Source organism: Puma concolor, chromosome D1 (genome assembly GCF_028749965.1).
Source record: "Puma concolor isolate L17-30 chromosome D1, mPumCon1.1.hap2, whole genome shotgun sequence".
NCBI classification, from domain to species: domain Eukaryota; kingdom Metazoa; phylum Chordata; class Mammalia; order Carnivora; family Felidae; genus Puma; species Puma concolor.
Window position 1 is genome coordinate 94101905 of NC_141676.1, and position 26003 is coordinate 94127907.

A 26003-nucleotide genomic window follows, 5' to 3' on the forward strand; every position below is an offset into this window, starting at 1 on the left:
CATAGCCCATTACATCTTTCTTTTTTTGACTTTTCTGTTAATGTATCTGTATTTTTCAGATATTATACATAGTTGGGATTTACATGGTTCATTAGAGTATGGCTATTAAGGCAGTTTACAAAAAAAGAAAAGAAAAGAAAAGAAAAGAAAAGAAAAGAAAAGGCCTCTCACTGGTCCAGCCTCTCTCACCCTGACCCATCCATGGCTCTCGTTAGTACACTTGGACCCAACTAGATAAGCATAATGTAGATTGGAATACTTGAGTTGGGTTTTATTACTGTGGATGCTCATGGGGTTGTTCCTGATGCTTTCGAGTTTAGGGATAAGGATGTGTCCCACAATGGCTAATCCAACTAGCCATACCTTCTAACTCCTATCTCACCTCAATCTGAGGGGGAAAAAAAATCCATCAAAAATATTTACATTCGACATTCTGAAAATAAAAGTAGATATTGAAACGATATTCTTCTGAGTGCAAAAAAATCTCAGCTAGGTAAAAATCACACAAAATGAATTTGTTTTGATTAGTGTCTACAAGAGAAACAAAACGTTCTTCTTTGTTTTAATTTATGAATGAAAATTGTAAGCTTATGTTAAACACGGACTTGAACAAGATAATATTCTCTATTTTTGCATCATGGTTGGTAAGGGAAAGAGGATGAAGGCAGGAGATAAAGACAGAGGAAGTGTAATATAAAGGGAAAAAGAGAGGTCATAAGAGTGGGAAAAATACATATAAAAGTGGTGATAGAAGTTTTAAAATATACTCTGAAAAGCTAATGAGATGGTGACAAATATTCCTATAATAATAGCAGCAGAGGCATTTTACACTAGAGAAGATAGAAATCTTTCATTGCCTAAAAATATACGAGATTCACTGTTTTATAAAAGATATGATTCCAGGGCACCTGCGTGGCTCAGTGGGCAAACATCTGACTCTTGATTTCAGCTCAGGTCATGATCTCCAAGGTTCCTACGTTCAAGCCCCCATCTCGGGCTCCGTGCTGGCAGTGTGGGGCCTGCCTGGGATACTCTCTCTCTCCCTGCCCTTCCCCTGCTCTCTCTCTCTCTCAAAATAAATAACCTTTAAAAAACTTTATTTTAATTAAATAAAAAATTACTATTCCACTCTCTCAGTTGCTCCCAAGCTCCTTGGAAGAGTGGCTGTTACTCCCTAGGTCCTCCTGTCATGGTCCCTTCATTCCTCAACCCTCCGTAATGTGGCCTCTGTGCCACTTCTCCATTCAACCTGCTCTGCCAGTGACCTGCAAGTTGTCACAGAAAACAGATAGCACCGCCCCTCTGTCCTGGTTCCCCCCCCTGCCTCTGTGGCCTTCCCCCACTTTCTCTCCCATGGTCTCCCATGGCTGTGATTCACCCAGCCCCACCCCCACTCGCCTGCCTGGACAACCTCTGGGAGTCTCTGAACTTGAGCCATCAGTAGGTTCAGAGAATGTGCATAACACCTCAAGCTGGTGATCCCATCTGCCTCGGGCCTTGGCACCTTCGTGCACTTTGAGGCTTCTCTGTCAATCTGCCAGTTGGACACGTTTTCCTGAGCTTTCCACGGACCCTTCCAACTCCTAATGTGCAAAATAGAGCCCATCACCTGTCTGGGCACCTGGCAGTCGCTCCTGAGTTGTGGGATTAGAAACCAGGCAGCGGGTCAGACAGAGAAGCACAGTGATTGTGCGGGAGGAGGAGATGCGAGGTGAGGAGAGCGGGTGATTTACAGGTGAAATGGCGCAAGGGTGAACCCACCCTGCCTGGTGTTGGGGGGCAGGCGCCGGTGGGCAGGAGAGGAGTGAAGAGAGAAACCGGGCGGAGACAGGAGGATGCTTTGCGCTCCTAGGAGCACGTGCGGAGGGAGAGAGGACCAGAGAGGCCAAGGATGGGGAAGGGGGAGCGGACACCTATACCGACAAAGGCAGAACAGTTAGCGAGGCTTCCACTTCTGCGACCGCCCTTTATATTTATTGCAGAAATCTTGACCTTCACAGCAAAAGCTCGAAACCTTCAGGTTCCCACGAATCAGCTTCCAGGACTTACAGTCATCGGAGCAGTCCAGTTGAGTGTGATTGTAGCCCCATCCATCTGGAAGAGGAGGACGTTCATACTCAGGGTCAGAGAGCAACAGCTGGGGCTCAGAGTAAGTGGACTTTCCCCAGCCAGGCAAGCCCGGCCCCCGGACACCCGCTTCACCTTCCTGGCTCAATACCATTACCTCTGATATTGAAATAGAATATATCCCTGGTCCTGCATCCTGGGCCTTGCTCCGCCGTGCAGTTGCCTTTGCCTGCCTTACATCTGCCCTTCTTAAGAACACTGCAGACCATGCATACTGTGGCTGGAGCTGTGGAGACACAGACACGAGCCCGGGGCTGAGTGGACCGACACCCAGGAGCTCAGGGACACAGCATGACACCAAATACTTCCACATGCAATTTGGGGCGGGAGATATTCCCGCTAGGTTGCTGCCGTTGGATAGTGAAGGAAATGGGGTCTTTGGCATAGTGATCTGGAAAAGCTAGTAAGGCTAAACAGCTTTATGTATACTCTAGCAGTGAATTGTGTGACAGGTGGATTATTTAACACTAAAGCAGTTTAGAAAAATTAACCTTGAACAAAAATATAAGATGTTACCTGCCAGGTGATACAGGGGCCCTAGGAAGTGAGACATAAGGACGAAAGGCATGGGTTCTAAAGCAGGCAAGTGAAATTTCCAACCTGGCAGCAAACAACAGTAAGAGATTATATCTTTCTTTAATTGTTGTTCCCTAGGAGCCTGGCTGAGCGCCCCCCACCCTGCTCCGGTACCAGCTCTGTACTCATATGCTCATAAAAATCTAAAAGAGGTTACTATGTAAAGGGTCTCCCCTTAGCTGTGGAGCCATGATGCAGAACAAAGCAGAAAACATGCATTCAGCCACCCTGGGCCGGGATCTCAGGGGAAATGGATGGGCATAAGGATTACAGTGGCTTGAAGGTGAGGAGGCAGATTTTGGTCTCCCAAGATTTCCTAGCTGAGCACCAAAAATCATCCCAAGTACATATCTATCTAAGTGAAAAGAGTACTATGAAAATATTAGCTCTTCATAAGCCATCTAATGACCCCACTGGCTATATCACTGCCCCTAGGCTGTGTCTTTATAGAAAGTCTTGAGCTACCATTGGCTCTTCCATCCCAGCCAGACCCAAAGCCAGAAAGTGACGAGAGCCCTCGGCCCCAGTCAGCCCCAAGGGAGTGACTGCCCCACTCTGAGACCTTGGGAAGGGACCTGAGCTGTTTCCCTGGGAGGAGTCAGAGTAGGGACAGCGCACAGAGACCTTGAACCCTTCGTGGGCGGATCATCCCAGAACCTGACCCTTAACCTCGTTCTCTCCCAGCCAGGTCAGATCACCATGCCGGCACGGCTCCCCAGCCTACCTGCACATCCTCACCCCCTGTCCAGCCAGCCCAGGGCCTCACCCACTCCCTGGAAGAACATGAAAGGGGAGGCCACCAGCAGCAGGAGCAGGAGCACGAACTTGCCCATCTAGTCTGGGGCGGTAGGAAGATGCACAGAGTGACCGGAGCAGGGGAGCAGCGTGCCCAGGAAGGGCTGGGACAGGCTGCTCTAGCGTGTGCTGAGAGAAGGGTGGAGAATCTGGGCTGAGCTGCTCCCAGGCTGTGGGCAGAAGCTTCCTTTTTCACCCCTGCCAGCGGGCGTTCCTCCACCGCCCATGCCCAGAAAATGTTCCCACATTCTAGCCCCATTGGATACTTCCAAGGGGCAAAGGATGGCCCACGTGCCCCTCCTGTTTCCTTGGGACTGCCTCCTGCTGAGTGGGTGACATCCCTTGGCCAGACTTGCTGGCCTCTCAACAGTCCCTGACCCTTCACTCTCTGGACATCCCACCGTGCCCGGTCCAAGACAGGGGCTTCTAACGTGGTCAGGGGTTTGCTAAAAGGCTCCTTTCCTCTAGTCCCATGTCCCCTGTGACCACCTCCCCACCAGTGCCATGGCCCAAGAGTCCCCAACATGGCTGACACCCTGCTCCAGGGTTCAGGATGTGTCCATCATGGGTGTGGGCCGTACCTTCTGCTTCCCTTCCCCTACCTATGTCTGCGCTCATCATTAGGACTGGGGCCCTCTCAAAATTGAACCAGTGTTCACAGCTATAAGGATAGCCATCATAGCAAACATTTGCTCATGCGAAACGGCAATGAAGAAGGAGTATAAAAAGGGGAAACAGGTACAAACTTCCAGTGATAAAATAAATAAGTCATGGGGGTGTAACGTACAGCATGACTACAGTTAATAATACATTTGCGTATTTGAAAGTTGCTAGGAAAGTAGATCTTAAAAATTCTCATCACACAGAGCCAAAGCATAACAGACTCTTAAAAACTGAGAACAAACTGAGAGTTGATGGGGGGTGGGAGGGTGGGGAGGGTGGGTGATGGGGCACCCACTGTGGCACCAATGGGTGCCACCCATTGAGGAGGGCACCTTTTGGGATGAGCACTGGCTGTTGTATGGAAACCAATTTGACAATAAACTTCATATATTGAAAAAAATTCTCATCACACAAAGAGAAAACTTTTTGTAACTATGTAAGGCAATACATGTTGACTAGATTTATTATGGCGGACATTTCACAGTAAATACAAATATCAAATCATTATGATGTACACCTGTTTCGGGCCAAACTCAGCCTATCAACCAATGTTGTAGTTAGTGCGGCCCTTATAACTGCAAAACGCCCTTCAGCAGCAACCATCAGGGAACTTTGAAAAAATAAAGGTTTACTACTTACAAGCCTGGAAACTACACAGCATACCTGGGGCCACACAGTGAGATTGGGAGTAGGGAAGGTGAGCACAAACATGGGTTTGCTTTTGAGGTTGAGCATGGGGCTTAGAGTTTTGTGGGCTCAGTTTTTTGTTTGTTTTTTTTTTAGTTAGTTAGTTAGTTAGTTAGTTTAGAGAAGGCATGCAGGGAAGGGTAGAGAGAGAAGGAGAGAGAATCCCAAGCAGGCTTCATGCTGTCAGCATGGATGGGCTCAATCTTTATTGGTAATTTAAAACATAAAAGCAGAAAGGGCACCTGGGTGGCTCAGTCGGTTAAGCATCTGACTTCAGCTCAGGTCATGATCTCATGGTCTGTGAGCTCAAGCCCCACATCAGGCTCTGTGTTGACAGCTCAGAGCCTGGAGCCTGCTTCGGATTCTGTGACTCCCTTTCTCTCTGCCCCTCCCCTGCTTGCTCTCTTTCTCTCTCTGTCTCTAAAATAAAGAAACATTAAAAATTTTTAAACCATTTTAAACATAAAAACAGGAGATTGAAATGCAGGGAGAGAAAAAAACCAAGTGGCACAAATAGTCACTTATCAAAATCAACCAAGATCTCTGACACAAAGGAGTCTCAGTTGAGGCAGGAGGCCTGGCTCTTTACCTAGTGTGAGGCTGGCTACGTGTTTATTCCAGATGGCCTTCGTTGGAGGGGATGCCTCCTAGAAATGGACGCTTTGGCAATTAAAACTTAAGTCAGGCACTTAAAAAAAAAAAAAGCAAATATAATAATGGATGTCAATTACACCTCAATTTTTAAAATAATTTTAAAAGAAAACAGGGAAAACAAATTATAAACCATTTATCAGAGCTGCCAAAGAGCAACTTTGTTCTTCCATAGTATTATTTTACAGAAGATATGCTGTTCTGCACAAACTTGAAGAATGTATTAATGATGCCTAATGTGATATTGGAAAGGGACATGTTCTCACCAGGGGAATCGAGGCAAAGAGAGTGAGAAAAGAAAATAATGTTCTGGTCAAATCTCCCTGTGGAAACGTATGCTCCTCGAACATCCTGATGGTGCTCCCTAAGGAGAGGACAGTGGGGGACACTTCACTACGGAATTCTCGTTGTGAGATGCACCTGTTCTATGTGGCTGGTGGGCAATAAACAAACCTTCTTTTAAAGATTTATGGGATGTGGCTCCCCTGGAAAATGTCCCTGACGGCTATGTAATTACAGTAAAATAAAGTAGGGATGGTAAATGACTGAAAAGCCCCACTTATATATCTGATACTGCCCAGGAATCCCAAGTTCAGTCTGCTCCAGCAAAGGCCACGATCACCTCACAGCACAATATACTGCCCTAGATTCCTGGCTGGACCTCCTTCATCTGCTCTCCCAATAAAGCTTCCTAAACACCATCCAGTAACGATTCGACATCAGGTGCACAGGAAGATAATGGGCATTTTACATGGTGGGATTATGCTGGATAGCACATGCACGTCTCTGAATGATATGTTATGGATGTTTTCTGGCTATTCAGGAGAGGAGGCTTAGGAGGTCCATTAGAGATTGGCAGCTTGATAGATGTCACATATTAAATTTATCCTGAGCCCATAAGGGCCTCCCTCCATACTCTTAAAGTTGGGAAAGAGCTAATAGTCCTAATTCATGACTTCAGTCCAAGCTTACTTATTAAATTATTTCTTTTACTCACAAAATGCCCCAGTCTAGAGAATAAATCATACCACCAGCCTACTTACAGGTCCTCAGGCAAAATCTCTCTCCTGGTGCAGACACTTCCTCCTTTGTAGCATCCAGACAGTGGGTGTCTGGAACCAACACACTTCCAGGCCCACGCCAGTCCCCATCAGACCTTCCAGTCATGTGTGTAGGGCAGACACCCAAGTATGGAGAACCCTGGCCATAGCGCAGACTCAGAAATCTGACAGATCTGGGTTTGAAGCCTCATTCCGACACCCAGTGGCTGTGAAACCGTGGCAAGTTATTAACCTATAATCCCTCAATTTCCCCATCAGGAAACAGGAAATATGATAGCGCTCATGTCATTAGGTGACCGGTTTCATTCTTCATATTTACTTTCTGTGCAATTATTAACTAGAGAGACCGTGTAAGAAAAATTTAATTAAAAAATTGAGACTAGGAAATATCACAAGTTTATAGTTATTGACACCTATTCTCTGTCTGTGTGACTTCAGTCCTATTCACCCCCCGCACACACACACTGACAAACACATCCCTCCATACACACCTGTGCGTCCCTTCCCCCAACAGCACACAGAGACTGTGGCGGTCTTGCCGAGTCCCTGAACCACCATCTCCCACCACGTACCTCCCCTCTCGTTCCTGTTCCACCCTGGGAACCTGCTGCCACTGTCCAGACCAATGACAAACTGTAGCAGCAAGAAAAGGAATGTTACTTTATGAGGAAATGAACAGGCTGCCCCCACCACTGGCCCTTCATCGATTCCCAAATCACCATGGTGAACATGCATCTTCCTACAACGTGTCTCGTGGGTTTTGTGTGGTTTCATCCATTACGCACAAAGTATGGTCTAATGAAAGAGCTGCCTATTCTGGAACATTGATTATGAAACTCATATGTATAAACTGCCTGGACCCAGCCCCTAAACCTCTCCTGTCTGGCTTGCCCCACCGACCCCCTAGCATCATCCACCACGGCCACCGCTTCCTTCTCCCCCACCAACACTGGCCACGAATGCACTCCAGCCATTCTTCAGCCGTCACTGCTGAGAAGCCAGGCTATTTCCAGGGCTGTGTGGGCTCGGGGGATGGAGGAATGGGGTAGGTGGTGGGGACAGATATACATCTGGGGCAGAAAGCACTGGGGAAATCAGACTTCGAGGCTTTGTGTCAGTTTCTCAGCTGACATCATTATTAAGTTTCTTTCTGATGTGTCAGGGGCAAGCAGGCAGATGATAAAGTATCCGTTACTCACACAGTGATCGGTGGATCGAAGAGCTAGCAGAAAGTTCATACGCTATGCAGTTACTCATAGTTCACACACTGTGGTAATGGAATTTGAACTATGTCATCTAGGGACTGGTGTTATTTAACTAGAGAATGGTAACTGCAATTCAGAAACATTGGACGCAAGCAGAGCAAAGACTCCTGTGTGTGTTTTCTTCACGATTCCCTTTAGTTCATACCCGGTCTTCAGACCCGGACCTCCAACTACCTTCCCAAGGTGAGTCATCACCACCTGCACCCCAGCAGCACCCTACCCCCTAGGACTCTCGCTTCCTCTGCCCTGGTCATACTGCAGAGTGTCCTGGGCACCAGCACCCCACGGACCTGCCTCAGCCCATGGTGGGATGCAGCGAGACAGGAGAGATCACAGGGAACTCGGGGCTCTGACTGTGTCCGCTTCCCAGCAGACATCATCAGGATATGGTTAAGCGCCATGTTGTAACCGCATTCTCAACAAACACCTTTTCTCTCATGACCTACTCAGAGACCATTCTCCCCAGGCTCCTTTACCTTCCAAAGAAACAAAAAACACTTTCGCCATCCGGGGCTTTACTTCCAGGCCATCTTGCAATAAGGAAATACAACAGAGCCCTGGAGGAGGGGGTCGAGGGTGGAGGAGCAATGAACTTCTCAAAAGACACTGACGTAGAAATGCTAATGCCACTGCCCACAGTTGGCCCCTGCCCCCACCAAGGACTGGTATAAGTCTAGCCCCAGGAAAGCTGATCCTTGGGGTGCCAGCCTGCTCAGGGGACTTCCTTTCGAGAATGATGGAAAAGCTGTTGGTGCGGAGTGTGGCTCTGCTCTGCTTCCTACGTGGTGAGTGCTGGTAGGCGGGGACTCTTGGCATCTGGTGATCTGAACCAAGCCAGGGATGGCAGTCCAGGAAGGATTACACTGACCATCCAAGGAAGGGTTGCCTCTTGACGACCATGTGCCACATTTTCAGAGTCTTTTCGTAAAATACATTTAAAAAAAATAAAATTAAAGTACAACCAAAAAAAGACTATAATAGAGTGACCAAGTGTCCTTGGTCTGCATGTAGCTATTCATGATCCCAAATCTCCCATCTCCGGCAATGAAATTGTCCCAAATCACACTGCTGTATCTGTGTACCAATCCCAGAAAAGACTGTTTGCACAGCAGCGGTATAGAAACCCCATTCCCTTAGTGGCAGAGACATTGCATGACTACAGAATATTGGACAGTCCGATACTGTGTGTTCATGAAGTCACCCTGCAGGGAAAGGAGGCCAAGGGTTCCAGCCAGAATTACTCTCAGAAGTTTCCTTTTAGACAAAGACCTACAGGTGTTTCCCTACCCCAAAGCCTGGGAATCCTGTGCCCCAAACCAGGATCTTTGGCCCACGGGGCAAGAGTGCCCTCACTGTCTCTGCCAGTTCCCTTGAGGTTGCCAGGATCAGACTCAAGGGAGCCAGGCTGTTTGACCAGACATGTTGGACACACTGTCCAGTGAGGGACCCACCCCAGTGCCCAGGAGCACAAAGACTGGGGTCCCTTGTCTAATCAGGGCTGAAACATCCACTTCTTCTGGGTCTGACTCCCCTCTTCCACCACAACCATTCATCTACCCAATTGGCTTTGGGCCAGTCTGCTGATGCGGGACTTGCTAGGTTTCTACCTGTCAGGGGCTCCTCGAGCCTTGGACAAACAGGAGCACTCGGGCTCCTCCTGATTCCTTTTATGTCTCTTCCCATCTCTTTGTAGAGTTTTTCAGCCAGCTGCCTTCCAATAGCAGTACGTTGCAATGGTATGTTGAGGGAGGTGTAGGTGGTGGTTACGATAAAAGTAGAAGAAATCATTGTTGTTGTTTTTTTTTTAACGTTTATTTATTTTTGAGACAGAGAGAGACAGAGCATGAGCAGGGGAGGGTCAGAGAGAGGGAGACACAGAATCTGAAACAGGCTCCAGGCTCTGAGCTGTCAGCACAGAGCCCGACGTGGGGCTCGAACTCACGGAACGTGAGATCATGACCTGAGCCGACGTCGGCCACTTAACCGACTGAGCCACCCAGGCGCCCCGAGAAATCATTGTTAATCCTTACTCTGCTATTGCTACCCCAATGCTGTCTTCACCTTCACAGCAAAACCTAATGAAAAGTTTCTCCATTCTCTCTACCGGCCCTCACCAACCTGTCATTCTCCTCTATGCTCAGCCTACCCCTATCAGTGGCCACCCTCTACTCCACTGAAACTACTCTAGCCAAGCTCACCAATGATGCCATGTGGCCAAATCCAATGGTGACCTCTCTGTCCACATGTCTGGACCCCTCAGTGGCATCTGCCCTTGTTGACCACTGCCTCCTTCTTGGAACCCACTCGCCTCTTGGTTGCCGTGATGTCACATCAGCCTTCTGGGGAGAGGAACATAAAGAGTCACAGGCCTTAGAGAGAAGTTCACATGTTTACAGGATTTCTCCTTTGCCAATCATTTCCAAATATTGATTCATCAACATCTCCCCCCATGAAAACTTCACCTCCTGAATTCCCATTTCCTTTCTGCCACCTTCTCTTAAGAGGTATTTAACCTTCCTTAGAGATATCAGGAATCTCATTTGCCAAGAGAGTGCAATGAAATTGCTGTGAGAGTTTCATGTAACATACTTAGAAAAGGGTCTGACATTTTCTCCCACCTCAGTCCTAAGATTTTTATTAGTTCAGTTTTTTTTCTATTTAACTTTATTCCAGGCATAAAAAGGTAGGTCCTCTAATTTTCCTCCCTAACGCCCCATCTATCGTAGTCTTATATGTGTTTTCCTCATATATTCCCCTCAGTCCAAACTCAGTCTTTCATATCTGAGCCCACAGTCACTCTCCCTAGACAGATGGTCACCACCTCCACTCCAGACTCCTAAGTGGTCTCACTTCCTCCACTCTTGCCCACAATCAAGTGTCCTGAACCCCAGCTTCCATGTCTCTGCCTCAGATGATGGTAGAAGAAACATTTAGATGGTCTAGTAGGACCAGATGATGCTGGGTCTTCAATGCCAAGCTGTGAATTTTCTAGACTACTTAAGAAAAGAGAAGGCTGGGGAAGTCATGAGCTAGACTAGATTTCTGGTTGCAATGTGCAGAGAAGGTTATGATGGACCCAAGCATCTGAGAGCTGGCAAGGACCTTAGAGGTCATCAGGCCCAACCTCCCCCACCGCCCCTCCAAGTTCCCTGACTGGGGACTTTCAGCCTCTCCTCCTACAGAATTCCCCAGGTTTCCAACTCTCCCCAATCCCTATCAGACCCCTGCCAGTGAGTTCAGGCTAGACCAGAGTGGAGCGGGTAGCTAAGGGCACAAGCTCTGTTATCACTGGGCCTGGGTCCAGATCCTGACTCCAGCTCTTACTGGTCTGAAACCCTGGCCAAGTTACTTAATCTCTCTGAAAGTATCTGTTGTCCCAAATGGTAAATGAAGACAATAACAGAATTATCTGCAAGGATTTTGCCAGGATTAAATACAATGATGTCTTTTAAGTATTATTATGTGTTACCTGTAGTCTTATTGTCTTATCATTGTTAACTTTGTGTTCCTGCCATACAAGGTCCAGATAAAACTGGGCCTGGGAAAGAGGTGAAGACTGAATGTGACCCTCCCCCAACCTTCTTCCTGTGTCCTTTTATTCTCTAGACAGCCCTACACTTCCCAAGACAAGCAAACACCCACCCCCACAGCCACTCTTTTCCCCCTCACACATGCAGCCTTGCTAGGCCTCAGCCTAAGGGCAAGCCTGGTCCCAGTGTCCTGCTCCCCACCTCATACTCTTTCCTGTCCCAGACGTCCCACTCAGAGAAGCCATTTTTCCAGCCCAGGCCAAAGGGCAAGGCAGAGATGGAGACTGCGAATAGAGGGATAAATAGGGGGCCCAGGCCAGGGAGTCCTCATCAGTTCCCACATTATGCCAGTAGAAATGGCGCCCCCTATAGTATCTAGTATCAGTCACAGCATATTTGCATCAGCCAACCAAATGCACTCTAGTGAAGGAGCTCAGGCAGGGTGGGGCCACCCTCATCCACCATCCCCAGTAGAGCTCCCAAACTTTTCTTTCCGAGCTCCCTCCTCACACAGCCACACCCGCCCCCCAACCACCATGACTTCCTCAGCCTGACAACTTGGGGAGTGCTGGTCTGTTCCCTACTCTTGCTCTGCCATAGTCAAGACCCTTTGTGCCGCCATGTGCCAGGTATGGTTGGATGTGTCGGTGGTTGGGGAGGGCAAGGGGTTGGATAACTAGGAGCAGATGGGTCAAAAATGCTTCCTAGGGAAGAAGCACACAAGACCCTGAAAAATCAGCCTTTGACTCTCTGATTTGGTCTCCCAGCTGACAAGAGCAGCCTCTTCTGCCCTATCTTGGGAAAAAGAAGCATTCCAAGAGACGTCCTCCCCACCAGCTTTCCGTGGACCTTTCCTCAGATCTCCCTCCCCTGGGGTCACTGTCTAGTACAGATCGAATCCTGCTGCCCATGCCCCTTCACACTTTGAAACTCTCTGCAACTGAAGTTATTTGGAGATGGGCCTTTGGGAGGTAATTAGGTTTAGATGAAGTCAAGAGACTAGAGCCTTCATGATGGGTTTAGCACCCTTAGAAGAGGAGACACCAGAGAGCCTGCAGGTTGTCTACTTGGATAAATTCAGGTCCCAAGGCCACAGACAAGCTGCTGGGACTGGTAGTAGCTGTGCTTTGTGTGCTGAGGAAGTGCTCAGTGCTGGAAGCAGGAGTGTGGGTTCCTCTCCAGCCCCAGCCGCCTCCACCAGGGAAGTTATCTGAAGGGATTTTGGAGGGTCTACTGGTCTGCTAGGGCCACCACAGCAAAATATCACAGACTGGGTGTGTTAAATCACAGACATTTGTTTCTCACAGTTCTGGAGGTTGGAAGTCCAAGATCAAAGTGTCAGCAGGGCTGGTTTCTGGTGACAGCCTCTTCTCCTGGCTTGTAGATGACAGAGTTCCTGCTCTGTCCTCACATGGGCTTTCCTCTATGTGCGAGAGAGAGAGAGAGAGATCTGGTGTTTCTTCCTTTTAAAGGACACCAGTCCTATCAGATTAGAGTCCTAACCTTATCACCTCATTTAACCTAAATTACCTCCCTAAAGGCTCTATCTCCAAAATACAGTCACATTGGGGGTTAGGGCTTCAACACATGACTTTTGAGCAAACACAATTCATCCCATAATGGAGGGATTGCTGACGTTTAGGGAGCAAGGGTGGTTTGGTTGCCTCAGTCCCCCCAGACGTTCACAATAGAGTCAAGGCCTAAAGTCGTACATGTGAAGTCATATGGTCCTTGGCCACCTACGAGAGAGTCACCATTCAAAAATCACATGCTGCTGGATATCCCTCTCTTTAGGGGGTACATTTGTATATAAAATACACAGATACCATATTTGAAAAAAGATGTGAAGGCTTTTACACAAAATATTAATAATGAGTATCTCTGGGTGATGTAATTATGGGTGGTTTTTATTTTTCTCTTTGTGCCAAGAAAATCCATTTCACAACAAAATGAAGGCCCCCTGTGGGTCCTGTCTCCATCATACCTGGCCCCTTCCTTGGCTGTCTTGTGTAGGGCCAGCTCCAACTTGATTCAGGTTGGTTCACACTTGGAAAAATGGGCCTGCTTGTAGCTGCCCTTTGTGTTTGTGATGATTAGATTCTTAGAGTCGTGTTAAATACAAAGACTCAGTCTAAGCTACCACACCTACCTCCAGAGCATCCTAACCTCTCCCTCATCCCTTCTTACATTTCTAGGTCCTATTTTGAAGAAAGATGGGCACTCGAGCGTAACATTCTGAGGGACAAAACAGAGGTCGTTATCCACTTTTTTCTAACAAATACTACTTTTTAAGCAACTTAAAAATCACGTACATATTCAGTGATGAAAAGAAATGAGTTATCAAGCCATGAAAAGACGTGGACAAAAGTTATGTGCATAGTATTAAACGAAAGAAGCTAGTCTGAAAGGGGTACATACTGTGTGATTCCAACTACATGACATTCTGGAAAAGGCAAAACCACGGAGGCAATACAAAGATCCATGGTTTGGGGGAAAAGGGGAGGGTGCTGAATAGGCAAAGCACAGAGGCTTTTTAGGGCAGTGAAGATATTCTGATGATATCATAATGATGGATAGATGTCATTATACATTTGTCCAAACCCATAGAATGTACAATCCCAAGAGTAAACGTAAGCTATAGACTTTGGGTGTTAGTGATGTGTCAACGTAGGTTCATCAGTTATAACAAATGCACCACTTTAGTGGGAGATGCTGATAACAGGGGAAGCTGGGGTGGAAGGGGTGGCAGGGAGAAAAGTGAACTCTCTGTGTCTCCCTGCCAATTTTGTTGCAAACCTGAAACTGTTCTAAAGAAATAAAGTCTTTTGAAAAAATCACGTACAAAAATCTCAATTGACAGCTCATTAGGGTTTTTATAATTAAGGAAATAAAAAACTTCCATAGTTTTTGTACTCTACATAGGGAAGGTAAAATATATTTCATAAGTTAAAACAAGTATTAATAATAGTCTTCATTTGCACATCATGGCCAGCTAAGGGAAAAAGAAAAACGGTGGGATCCAGAGAGAGAAAGAGAAAAAAGAAAAGGAAGAAAGAAAAAAAGTGAAAAAATAAACGAGAAAAAGATGCAAATAAAAAAAAAAAAAAGCAAAGAAAACAAAACCCAAAACCAAAAGGATACGATGAAAGAAATAAAAAGATAAAGAGTTCCCTAGTTCTATTTTGCTTGAAAGAGTCTTTCTTTGTTCATCCACAAGCTAAAATCTTTCTCAGCCTGTAACACAATGAGCCCCAATTCTATATCCCTTCTAAGGCCTATCCATTCTGTCAGTCCTTCCACAAGCTTTCTGAAGGAGTTGGCCCTACTCAAACTTTTTTTTTATTAAATTTTTTTTTCAACGTTTATTTATTTTTTTGGGACAGAGAGAGACAGAGCATGAACAGGGGAGGGGCAGAGAGAGAGGGAGACACAGAATCGGAAACAGGCTCCAGGCTCTGAGCCATCAGCCCAGAGCCCGACGCGGGGCTCGAACTCACGGACCGCGAGATCGTGACCTGGCTGAAATCGGACGCTTAACCGACTGCGCCACCCAGGCGCCCCTATCAAACTTTTTACTCCTTAATCCACTGGATTCCAGCGCCTACCATGGTCACCAGTGATCTCCAATCACCAGATTCAACTTATTCTTGTCTGTCCCTATCTCACATCCATTTGAAGGGTTTTTTTCACCTTCTCTGCTCCTTGGAGTTCTTGTCCGTTGGAATCTGTAAGACTACCCCTTCCTGGGGCTCCTCCCCACTTCCTGACCATTATCTCTCTGTCTCAGTCTTCTTCACATGTCCCATTAACTCAGACACATCCTGGCATTTTTTTTTCAGTGTATTTCTCCCACAGCTTTTCTCAGAGAAATCACCAAAAAAAATGAATCTCATTACTTCTCATAGTAATAGCCATCAGATGCTGTTGGGATGCATTTAACCATCTCCTGTACAGGTTGATGGTCCTGAGTCTTTTATCCATGGTCCTGACACCTCTGTGGATCCTCAGATCTCTCTATTCAGCTTCTTGGTGCCATTACTGCCTGGGTTTTCCTCGGCACATCATATTCATCAAGCCCTGTAGGGAACTCATCGTCCTCCCATGCAAACGGCATCTCCCCCCCACCCCCGTCCCCCCCTCTAAATTCCCAGTCTAAGTGTCAGAATCAAACTCCAGGCTCCGAGCTGTCAGCACAGAGCCCGACATGGGGCTCGAACTCACAAAGCATGAGATCGTGACCTGAGCTGAAGTCAGACGCTCAACCCACTGAACCACCCAGGCACCTCTGTATTTATCTGTTTTAAACAGATGACAAAGGTCATACATGCACATGATTTAAAAATCATGCTGAGAGAGAGACGTCAATACCATGGGTGTGTAAGACCGTCCTCCTTTTTATCCCACTTTTTAAACAGTGATTAGAGATCTATTCTCAAGCAAAAGCACCTTTGTGGGCGTTGTGGGATCTACTACAATATGTCAAGGGACCCAGGAGGAGTCTCATCCACCTGTGCATCTGGTAATAAGCAGACAGACCTCAATACAGGCTACAGAACCCCCGGAGCCAGCGAATCAGCACGGACTCCTTTTGCCGTGGTCAGGGGGGAAAACCTGGAAAGTGCTGACCTGGGAAGATCAGCATGAGAGAATTCGCAGAGGTTCAGCCCTCCTTGGGGGAGGTTCTGGCACCTCACTACATTCAAAACACCTAACTGATTAATTAACTAAAATATGAGTTTGGTTGCAGCAGAGGCAACAGTGAGAAACTTGCCCAATATCGCCCTTCCCCTCTCAAGGCGACACTGCACGGGGCTGATCTATCCGACAGTGGAAACTTCCCATGGGGATAAGGGGGCCAGTGGGTGAATGCCTGGCTACCCCAGTTGTGCAGGACCCAGCTGAAGAAACCCGTGTCTCTTCACCAGCACCCAGAACACTGAGGTGGGACCTCCATGACTGGGGGAGGATACTGGGAAGGAGTCAGATAGGAATTTCAAAAAACAATAAAGGGATTGTACTCAGTAGGAAGTCTGCTCACCATCCACAAGCTTCTGTGACTACTATACCTGGAGATCTCTTTATTGAGTCCAACGGCCCCGCCAATTCCCCCAGTGCTAAACCCACACCTCCCTCCACTCTGCTGCCAGTGCCTTGCACCCACTCCTGTGCACTCCAGGAGATAGGGAGACCGCTTAGAAAACAGGCTTTGGTCGAAGGGTAAAGAAGAAACCGCAAACAGGAGCTATAGCACCACCTTGTGGAACCCAAAAGAGAAGTTTCCAGCAGCCAACCTGACGAGTTGTAAGAACCAGAGAAAACACAAAAGCTTAGGAATTCTGCACAAGACAGAGCAAGAAGGGTGGACAAGATGTACCAAAACAAAGACAGAAAAATCCAAATAATAACAGCATCATGCAGGACACAGCATCTGAAGGTCACTAACAAAGATTTAAGGCGATGTCTGCTGCTTCAAATATGAAAGTAACAATACAGAACTACCAGGAACAGGAAAAACCAAGGAAATGTGCCATCACAAAATTAAATAATAATTCTCCAGTAACCGAGCTCAAATGCATGAAATTTTGTGATCTGATAAAATAGTTCAAAATTGTTGTTTTGAAGAAACCCAACAAGTTTGAAACTCAGAAAGACAATTCAGTGAAATGTCAAAAAATACATGATCAAAATGAGATTTTTTTTTTTTTACCAAAGAGATAGAAATCATTAAAAAAAAAAAAATCAAACATCCTGGAACCAAAGAATACATGAATAAAATAAGACAGGTCACAGAGAGCACTTGCAGTGAGTGGAGCAAACAGAAAACAGAAGTTAAAGAGTAAGAATTTTGAAATAACCCAATTAGAGGCAAACAAAGAAAAAAAGAATAAGGGACGCCTGGGTGGCTCAGTCGGTTGGGTGACTGACACTTGATTTCGGCTCAGGTCCTGATCCCAGGGTCGTGAGACTGAGCCTCGCGTCAGGGTCTGTGATGAGTGTGGAGTCTGCTTGGGATTCTCTCTCTCTCCCTTTGCTCCCTCTCCTGCTCACGCTCTCTCTCTCTCCCTCTCTAAAATAAAAAAATAAAAAATAAAAAGCAAAATTATTTCTGCCACTATGGAAAGCAGTATGGAGGTCCTTCAAAAAATTAAAAATATGGGGCGCCTGGGTGGCGCAGTCGGTTAAGCGTCCGACTTCAGCCAGGTCACGATCTCGCGGTCCGTGAGTTCGAGCCCCGCGTCGGGCTCTGGGCTGATGGCTCAGAGCCTGGAGCCTGTTTCCGATTCTGTGTCTCCCTCTCTCTCTGCCCCTCCCCCGTTCATGCTCTGTCTCTCTCTGTCCCAAAAATAAATAAACGTTGAAAAAAAAATTAAAAAAAAAATTAAAAATAGAACTACCATATGATCCAGCAATCCCACCTCTGGATATATCTCCAAAGGAAATGAAAATAGGAGCACAAAGAGATATCCGTACTCCTGTGTTCATTGCAGCACTATTCACAATAGCCAAGATATGGAAACAAGAATCATTCAACAGATTAAAAGTGGAAAACACAAGGGAATAGTATACAGCCAAGAGAAAGAGAGCAACCCTGCCATTTGCAACAACATAGATAGATTTTGGGGGCATCAATATTTCAAGTTTTTTGTGTATCCTTCAAAAAGTATTCTGTGTATTTACTAACAGATAGGCTTACATGTTCCACTTTTTTTTTTTTTTCAACGATTATTTATTTTTGGGACAGAGAGAGACAGAGCATGAACGGGGGAGGGGCAGAGAGAGAGAGGGAGACACAGAATCGGAAACAGGCTCCAGGTTCCGAGCCATCAGCCCAGAGCCTGACGCGGGGCTCGAACTCACGGACCGCGAGATCGTGACCTGGCTGAAGTCGGACGCTTAACCGACTGCGCCACCCAGGCGCCCCCACTTTTTTATACAAATGGTATGGCTATAGACTGAATGGTGCCCCCCCCCACAAAGTTCATGCATTGAAACCCTAATTCCTAATACCTCAGCATGTATTTGGTGATACAGCCGTGAAAGAGGTGATTAAGTTAGAAGTAAGACCTAATCCACACTGACGGGTGTCCTTATAAAGAGAGGAAATTTGGACACAAGGAGACTCCAGGAGTACCCATACAGAGTAAAGACCGTGAGAGGACACAGCGAAAGGACAACCATCCACAAGTCAAGGAGAGAGGCCTCAGAAGACACCAGACTCACCGCCATCTTGATTTGGGACTTCTAGTCTCCAGAGCTGTGAAAAAAAATTCCTGTGGTTTAGGCCACCCGGTTTGTGGCATTTGGTTCCAGCAGACCAATACAGATTTTGGTAACTGAGGGTCCAGTGCTATTGTGACAAATATCTCAAAGTGTGGAATCAGCTTTTGAACCAAGCAATGGGTGGTGGCTGGAGGAGTTCTGAGGTGCATATTAGAAGTTTAGATTGTCTTGGGGCACCTGGGTGGCTCAGTCGGTTGAGCGTCTGACTTCAGCTCAGGTCATGATCTCACGGTTTGTGAGTTCGAGCCCCACGTCGGGCTCTGTACTGACAGCTCAGAGCCTGGAGCCTGCTTTGGGTTCTGTGTCTCCCTCTCTCTCTGCTCCTCCCCTGCTCGTTCTCTGTCTCTGTCTCTCCTTCAAAAATAAACATTTAAAAAAAAAGAAGAAGTTTAGATTGTCTTGAAAAGACCATTGATAGAAATATGGATGTTGAAGGTGATTCCGAGGAAGCCTCAGATGGAAACGAGGAACGTGTTATTGGAAACTGGAGGAAAGGTAATCCTTACTATAAAATGGCAAAGAATTTGACTGACTTGTGTTTTAGTGTTTTGAGCGATGGCCCTGGATTTTAGCTGAGCAGACTTCTAAGCAAAGTGTTAAAGGCATGGCCTGATTTCTCCTTGGTGCTAAGAGTAAAATGTGAGGGGGGAGATAGACACCCTTTTGTCTGTATCCTCATCTTCACGTTAGCCAGGATTCAGCTTCACACCAGACCAGTATCTCCAGAGCATGGGCCCGATCAATACCAGATTACCATTTAGAACCGAAAGATAGAGCCAGCTAGCTACTCATATCCCTAGGTATATCACTTTGTCTTACCCACTCATTCAAAATCTACCTTGTCATTTCTGCGAATCACATCAGTCTTCAATGGGTTTGCCATCAACCTCCATCCAATGTTTTCAAAAATTGAGTAAGAAGATCAAGCCTCGCCCTAATATCTGGATCTTTTTTTATTTTTAGCATCTCGGGATGCTATTCTTTTTTTCTTTTTTTTAAGTTTATTTATTTATTTTGAGAGAGAGAGAGAGAGAGAGAGGGAGAGAGAGAGAGAGGATCCCAAGCACAGAGCCTGACACGGGGCTCAATCTCATTAAGTATGAGATCATGACCTGAGCCAAAATCAAGAGTCAGACACTTAACTGACCGAGCCATCCAGGTGCCCCCCTAATATCTGGATCTATTTTGTGCAGCGCTCCACTGGTTAAACTCAGGGAGCCTTCCCCTCATCTGCCACCACTAGGAAAGGTGCTTGCTCCACACGTTCTCACTAGACCTCAGTGAAGGGAGAGGTGAGACGTGGGCCAATGAACAGATGAGGATCCTCCTGTGTGCTTGGCTTGAGCCATCAAATAACAGAAACCCGTTTCTGTCACTGACTCTCAGGCTGCTTCTAAACCCCCTACTTCCTCTTCCTCTTCATACTAAGCACATTTTACCTGCTGATGTTTCTCTCTGTCCTAAATACCAGGGTTTTCAGTGTGATTTTTAGGAAAGGAAGAATCTGGAATGGGTACAAAGCAATTGATTGAAGGGCTGAGCTGAGTTGGATTTCTCCCAAAAAGAGAAACAACTGTGGAAGACAATGTGTAGTGTCATGAACTCTGGGTCTGGAGTTCTCTCTTGTCCAGCAAAAGAGCAGGACGCCGGATTAAAAATCAAGAGAGGACGGCAATCAAAAAGAATGAAATCTTGCCATTTGCAACTATGTGGATGGAACTAGAGGGTATCATGCTAAGCGAAATTAGTCAGAGAAAAATAAATATATGACTTCACTCATGTGAGGACTTTAAGATACAAAACAGATGAACATATGGGAAGGGAAGCAAGAATAGTATAAAAACAAGGAGGGGACAAATCATAAGAGACTCTTAAATATGGAGAACAAACTGAGAGTTACTGGAGGGGTTCTGGGATGGGAATGGGCTAAATGGGTAAGGGGCATTAAGGAATCTACTCCTGAAATCATTGTTGCACTATATGCTAACTTGGATGTGAATTTAAAAATTAATTAATTTTTTAAAAAAAGAAAGAAAAGAAAGAAAAGCTACAGGGGCACCTGGCTGGCTCAGTTGGTAGAGTATGCAACTCTTGGTCTCAGGGTTGTAAGTTCAAGCCCCATGTTGGGTATACAGATTACTTAAAAATAAAAATCTTGAAGAGAAAAAGAAAAACTACAGTGATGGGCAGTGAGTAGTATATAAAATTGTTGAATCATTATTTTGTACACCTGAAACTAATTTAACACTGTATGTTAATTATACTTGAATCTTTAAAAATTAATTAATTAATTTAAGAAAATTTTTTAAATAAAAAAAATGCGAGAGAGATTAATGTCCTGGAGGAGGTAAGAGCCCCGAGTAAGGGTCCTTGCTCTGTTTTTATTAGGATCAGAAGGCTTACAAGCGTGATGGGTGATGGCCGTGCACAGAGAGACAATGAAACCGTGAACATTAAATCATGGGCATGGGGAAAAGGGGGTTTTGGAGATATGCGGTGTTAGGGATTTGGGTCCATACAAAACAAGATTCTGGTGCTGGGTGGAAGGTTGTTAACAGCAAACAACAGTCCCCACCTCTGTTTACCTAAACTGGCCTAGGGGACAAGAAGGAACATGCTGCCTCAGGGTCAACACGGCATCTTTCTTTTGCTAATTAGCTACCCTCTGGGCAACATCATCCCTGCCCAGCCCCCTCAGCAGTTTATAGCCCTATTTATACCTGTTTACCTAATTTGGACCGAATTTGGTGCTTCCTTCCTGTGAAGCAGCTTTCTGCTGTTGTCCTATACTTTTGTCCTATACTGGGGTCCTTTGCCCTGTTTACCTAATCTTATTTACCTAATCTTGTTTACCCAAACCTGGGTGTGTTCATCCTATGGCTTTCTAATTCTTTATGCCTTATTAACTCACCCCGGTGCAAGGCTCAGGGAATTCCTACCCTTATTCCCCACAATGTGGCAAAGTAGCTACTTTTCCTAGGCTCTAGAGATATTAAGGACACTGTGACATACTAGAAAGTTCTTGAACTCAGGCTCAGTACCACGTTACCACATCTTGGATCTCAGGAAGGATATTTAACCTTCTCTGGCCGTCAATTCTTTGTGCCTCAGAGGTGGGGGGATTGGCCATGATCAAGCATGTAAAGAGCCTGCCACTGTGCCCAGCAGTTGGTGTGTGTGAGTAGTTAGTAATAAGTATTAGTACCCTCACTCACCCTGTGCTTTGAGAATTCAGGGCTCAGCAGACACGCTCCCTGACCACCTTCAGCCCTGCCAGACCCCTGTCCTGCCTATGAGCACAACCAGCACCTATGGCGTGCTGTCCAGGTCTCCAAAGCTTTTGTTCTCTTTATGTGTCTAGATGTATTAGCATGTCCCTCGAGGATAAGAATCTGCGCCCAAAAGATCTACCCAGACTCGGAAGGCTGAGGGCTCAATAGCACTTGGTTAGGGTTGTTGTAGTGATAGAAAGAACCATCCCTGGGCTCCCGGTGAGCCCCCTCCCCACCTGTACAAACCCCACCCAGCGGCGTGACACCAACAGCACGAAGAAAAAAATAGGTAAATTGGACTTCATCAAAATTAAAGACTTTTTGCTTTCAAGGACACTCTCAAGAAGGTGTAAGCCAACGATGAGAGAAAATGTCTGCTAATTATATACCTGAGAAGAACCTAGTATTAAGAGTGCGTATACATATACATATATATACTATAAAATATTTTCGTTACTTACTATAATAAACACATAAAGAATACTTACTTCTGAACAATAAAAAAAAACCACTTCAAAATCAGGCAAAACATTTCTGAATGGGCGCTTCTCCAAAGAAGACACATAAATGCATAAACGTCCAAATAAAAGATGCTGAGCAACGTGAGTCATCGGGGATTCGAGTCAATAACACAACGAGATAGCAAGTTTACACGTGCCACAGGGACTAAAATAAACAGATGGGCAATAACATATGTTGGTGAGAAGACAGAGAAATTGGGACCCTCGTTCATGGTTGGTGGGAACATAAAATGGTGCAGCCACAAGTTCAACAATGAAGTACCACGTGACCGAGCAATTCGGGTCCCAGGCACATACCTGAGAGAGCTGACAAGCCTGTGCAAACTCCCGCACACAGGTGTCCATGGCAGCACAATGCATAAAAGCCAAAGAGTAGGAAAAAACAAGATGGCTGTCAACTGAAGCATGACTAAGCAGAGTGTGCATATCCCTACAGTGGATACTAACTGGCAGTGAGAGGAAATGAGATCCTGATACACGCTACCTCACGAACGAACCTTGGAAAGAGCTTGCTAAATGAAAGAGGCCAGTTCAAGGCGACAACATTGCCTGATGTCATTTACTGAAATGTCCAGAGGAGGCAGATCCATAGAAAAGGAAAGTGGATTAGTGGCGGCCAAGGCCTGGGTGTAGGTGGTTAAGGGCAGTGGCAGCTAATGGACACAGGATGTCTGGGGTGATGAAAATGTCCTGGGTTAGGTAGTGGCAGTGTGGCCCGGCTGAGAGAGCACACAGGAACCCATGGATCTGTACACAGTGAAAGAGTGAAGCATATGGTGCATTAATAATATCCCAGTGAAAAAGGAAGGAAGGGAGGGCAGAAGGAACTAAGGAAAGAAGGAAAGGAGGAAATAAAGACAGAGAAAGATGGGAGAAGCGGGGGAGAAAAGGAAGCCCAGGGTTTAAGTCCCATCAGAGGTAGGAGAGGAGGAGATCAGGCTGAGGGAAAGAAAGGGCATCATGAATGCAGGACCTGGACGGGCTCAGGAGGGGCTGTTGCCCTGTTTCCCGGCGAGTCAGGGGAGACCCTGTGCTGTCCGAACCAGGCGGTCCCGCTGTCTGTGCTCCTGACCACCTTCAAAACCAGAGCCTCTGCCCCCAGCCCTCTTCCACCCGGAGAACAGTGATGTCACTGACACTGAGGAGCACGGGTCACAAGGCAGAGAGCAGCTTAATGGTTCACTTCCCTGCTGCAGAGACGGAGAAGACATCACCAGGTCGGAACAGGGATGCGGGCTGGTCAAGGTGCAGCACGTCCGCGCCAAGCAGGACTCCTCCCAGCAGATGGTGGCATGGGAGAGGGTTGTGTGTCTGCTTTGCCAGCAGTCTTGTGCGTTCAAAACACCAACTCCCTGTCCCGAGTCACACTGCTTGTCAGAGACATTGCTTGTCACCTCCATTAACTCCTGGAGGGTGCCACCCGGGGTCCCCAGCACTGCCCTGCTTCCAGGTGGTTGGCAAACACCTGCACCTGCCCTACCAAGGTGATGTCACAGAGAGGACTGAGCCAGCTGGCCCCTTCCCTCCCCTTCCAGAAACATTCGCAGACATTCAGAAACCGGTACTGACCGGACTTCTGCACTAAACAGACCATGAACAATCATGTGACCAGTGTGCAGTGAAAGTAAGATCCCTGCTGGCTCAGCACCGGGAGCCAGGTGGACCGGCGGCTTGCTCCCCGCTTTCCCTTTCCCCGGGGAGGGCCCAGTTCTCATTGCATCAGGAGCTCTCAAAGGATTGTAAGTTCCTTGTCCTTCACCTATTACCCAGCAAGCACGTGGAGCTCCCGGCCCCTTCTCAGGCCTGGCTCTAAATCTCCTGCTGAAAGATGCATGAGGGAAGCAGGATGGGGGTGCCATTAGGGACTGGGGTTCTGGAGGGTTCCGGAGGGAAAGTGCCCGGGTCTAATCGCGGGGCTGCCATGCATTAGCTGTGTGACCTTAGGCAAATTCCACAACCTCTCTGCCTCCAGGGTAACACGGGCATGAAACCCCCCACCCCCACCCCCGTGCGTCCTTAGGGAGTTCATATGAAACAGTGGCTGCCACCCGAGGTGCTCCTCACCAGTCACGGCCACCAGGTGGTGATGTCATGGGGAGTGTTTTTACCACTCCCCATGCCGATGCCAACTCTTGAGCTTAGCAAGTCTAAACAAGCAAATATGTAAATAAGTAAAGTGCAATGAGACAAAAATCTTTCAAATGATTTCTGCTTCTTCAAAACACAACAGAAACAAAAACAGAGAGAGGTGAGACAACACAGAAGATGGCTGTTGGGCCACCACTCTCCTGTTTGTGGCTGCCTGACTCACACCTGTCGTCCAGAGGCCTGTCCTGGGGTCTCATCTAGGGAGCCCTCAGGAGGTGTCCGTGTCTGCATGTCCCTTGAGGGTCAGCATCTCAGGCTCCTCGAGTGTGAGCTGAGATGATTGTGTCTGTGCTGCATCCTGATGGCATAGGTGACCGTCTTCCCTGGCCCCTCTCGGTCCTCACACATGGACCTCAGTGACCTGCGGATTCAGGTGGGGCAGGTGGAGGGGTCTTACCTCCTCCCCCAGTCAGATCAGTGTGAGCAGGACTGCCCCCTGCAGGCAGCCTCTAGAAGTGCAGGCACACATTCAGCCTGGCCCTTGTCCAGCCACTGTGGGCCCTGGGCAGGCATCTCGGATCCCATCGTGGTTCAGAGACTTTCCTCCTTCCTGTGCGTGCAGAGTGCACACTGTGACTCGAAGGCACAACTCACGTGGATTTCCAGGGCGCCTGCAGGGCCTCCTTCCCCCTCTCCCGCAGACACCCACCAGTCCTGCCAGCTCTCCCTAGAGGGGTATGGTCTACTCAAAACCTTCCTCTCCAGGCCCTGGCTCTGTAGGTGCAAGGAAACCCCTGTTTCAGTGACTCTGTCCCCCAGCAGGTGCTGCTGGCTGGGATCAGTGTCCATGGAATTCTGTCTCTGCACTTTGAGCCCATTGGGAAACAGGGGCTCATCGGAGCACCTCTGCCCCCAGCCTGCTCTCTTCTCACCAGGAGGCCTCCAGGCCACGTGGAAATTCTGCGTCCACACGTGTGGGGGGGAGATGCACGTGACTGTCTCTCGTGGTCACTATGGGTTCCAAGGTCTGCCTTTCCCTGGTCTCGTGACCTCACAACACCTCACCTCCCACAGCTTCCCTCGTGCCTGAGCCCTCCCCACCCCCACCAGGAAAGTAGACCCTTTTCTGAGTTTCATGCCCTGACCTTCAACGTAGTAGAGAGCATTTGTGCACACAGGGGGGCTTTGAAGGTCTAGGATTTAACAGAAGAGTTGTACACAGCAAGGTGCAGCTCCCTGGGCACTCCTCTCGCCTCCTCCCTCCCCACTCTGTGCTCTTGAGCCCTGTAACCACAACCTGGCCAGAGGCTGGCTCCTAGGACGAGGAGGAACAGTTTCCTTCCCTTCCCCTCTGGCTCACCCTGGTCCTACCTCCCACATTTACCCACTCAGCCATCTCCCTACCAAAACAAAGGTCTGAGCTTTTAGGAATGGATACAATTGAAGGTGCCTTTTCTTCTTCCTCTTCAGCAGGGACGTCAATCCC

At 47.3% G+C, this 26003-nt stretch overlaps 1 long non-coding RNA gene across 1 annotated transcript; it reads right to left on the reverse strand.

The window, feature by feature from the left end:
- Positions 1–474: 474 nt before the first annotated feature.
- Positions 475–23627, reverse strand: LOC147576879 (uncharacterized). Its single transcript, XR_015240573.1, has 4 exons — positions 23409–23627; positions 7133–7193; positions 2225–2353; positions 475–2094 (listed from the first exon to the last, which is right to left on the reverse strand). It is a non-coding gene; the product is annotated as an uncharacterized LOC147576879 (long non-coding RNA).
- Positions 23628–26003: the final 2376 nt, after the last annotated feature.